This window comes from Macrotis lagotis, chromosome 3 (genome assembly GCF_037893015.1).
Source record: "Macrotis lagotis isolate mMagLag1 chromosome 3, bilby.v1.9.chrom.fasta, whole genome shotgun sequence".
Classification (NCBI taxonomy): Eukaryota; Metazoa; Chordata; class Mammalia; order Peramelemorphia; family Peramelidae; genus Macrotis; species Macrotis lagotis.
The window spans coordinates 43,020,861-43,022,966 of NC_133660.1; the positions used below are offsets into that span (position 1 = coordinate 43,020,861).

The 2,106-nt window shown below is 38.2% G+C and overlaps 1 pseudogene; it reads right to left on the bottom strand.

Moving 5' to 3' along the window:
• Positions 1-253: 253 nt before the first annotated feature.
• Positions 254-1,016, bottom strand: LOC141519102 (acidic leucine-rich nuclear phosphoprotein 32 family member D-like; annotated as a pseudogene).
• Between the last annotated feature and the right edge of the window lie 1,090 nt (positions 1,017-2,106).

Here is a 2,106-nt window from a genome sequence, read left to right on the forward strand (position 1 = left end):
ACAAATTTTTCTTGGAAACAAAGATTTAGAAAGAATCCCAACAAATTGTTGCACAAAACACCTCTGAAGACAGAAAGGACCTTTGGTCATCAAATTCCCTGGCCAAGCAGAACCTGTGGAGCCCTTTCCAGGTAAAGAATAGACCCTAGGGCCAACAGTGCCCAGGGCTGGGGGAGCAAAGGACAAGGGCAAGCTGACAGAGTTCATCCACAATTTGCTGCTCATTCTTAGACTGCAGGGTGGGGCAGCTGGCTCAGATTTCCTCATCTTCCTTGCTGTTGTCCCTCTCATCATCTGTACCTCCTTACCCTTTCCCTCCATGCTGGGGCTCTTCATCCTCCTCTCCATCATCATCTTTATTCTTCTCATTTTCCTCATCCTCTACCCCATCTTCATCATCCTCTCCTCTTCATCTTCATCATCCTTATCCTCATCCTTATCAATTTCATCCTCATCAGGCTCCTCCTCTTTCTCCTCCTCTTCTTCATCACCTATCATTTCCCCCTTCCCCCACAAATACTGACCAGGTTCTCTTTTATCAACCTTGGGATCAAAGCCTGGAACTTCTTTATCATCAACATCATAACCATGGAGGTAGGTGAGCTGGAGCAAGAGGGCAAACACACTTTCCTGGTAGCTTATCAGCAGGGTCACATCACATTTGAAAAGGTCGAGGCTCTTGAGGTTGGGTAGCTTTTTCAGGGTTTCCAGTGTGTTGGTGTCCTTGATCTTGTTCCCACTGCGGTTTAACTGGATAAGCCTGGGTCATTCTGCCAAGACCTCCAGGTCTCCAGAGAGGTGATTATCACTGAGCTTCAACTGTTGAAGTCAGGGAAGCTTAGGTAGGTTGATCAAAGACACAAGGTTAATGCTGACCATGCTCAAAGTTTTTAAATTCTGAAGTCAGGACCCCAAATCCTTTCATCATCTAACAAGCAGTTATCCAAGACAAGATCCTTCATCTCCCCTGGCTCCCTGTTGCACACCTCCACGGTAATTTGCTTATTGATGTCCATGGCCGCACAGCCCTAGCCCAGTCTAGCCAGGGAGCCCTGAGAGCTGCTATAGCTGGAACCAGATTCCTTTTGTCAACCAAGTATGTCTTAATATCTAAACCAAGAAAGGATGAAGTAAAAGAGACCTATAAATCAATATCATTATTAGTTATCAATTCAAATTTTAAAAATTATATTCTGTCAGACCACAGGTTTATTTGAAAAAATCATTCATTTTGACAAAGTTTTAAATCAAGGATGCAAGAATGGCTCAAAATTAGAAAAACAATCAACTAAATCAACTAAAAAAGCAAGAATATACCAAACCACACATTAATCTAAATAGATGCAGAAAAAAGTCACTAGATTTATTCTAAAATATATGTATTCATCATAAGAACCATAAAATACATAAATAGAGAGGGAACTTTTACAACTATCATAAAAGTATCTAACTAAAACTGAAAACAAGCATTGTGTGAATGGGGCTAAATTAGAAGATTTCTTAGTAAATAGAGGGACAAAGTGGAGATACCTAATCTCACCACTATTTTTCATATAGTTTTAGAAATTCTAGTGATAGCAATGAGAAAAAATTAAAAGTAAAGAGAAAAAAGAGATAAAACTTTCCCTATTAGCTCGAGATGATTCCTCAAATCACAGGAAATAAGCAATATTCCTAATTGAGACAATTGACAGTTTCAGTAATGTTTTGGGCTACAAAAATCTACAAAACTCAATGCAATTTTCAGTAATAATAAAAAGCCAAGAGATAGCACTAGAAAAGAATATCATAATTTAAATAACTAAAAAATTAATAAAGTATCTGAAGTAGGGTTTGGGTCTTACAGGCAATAAAGGTATTGATCATGAGTATTCTGGAGGTCATTATTCATGTACATTCTGGAGGAAGGGACCAGAAGCATTTATTGTACAAATCTGAGAATTTTCAACATGCTCATTTTGGTTTTTGAAGGAAAAAATCCATAGTCTCAAAGTGGAGCTTATCTTCCTACAATTTGGGTTGCAACAACAAAGTTATCAGTGAATAAATGGACTTTGAAAGGAATTTATACACTCAGATATTCTAGATATTTTAATAATAGCTATA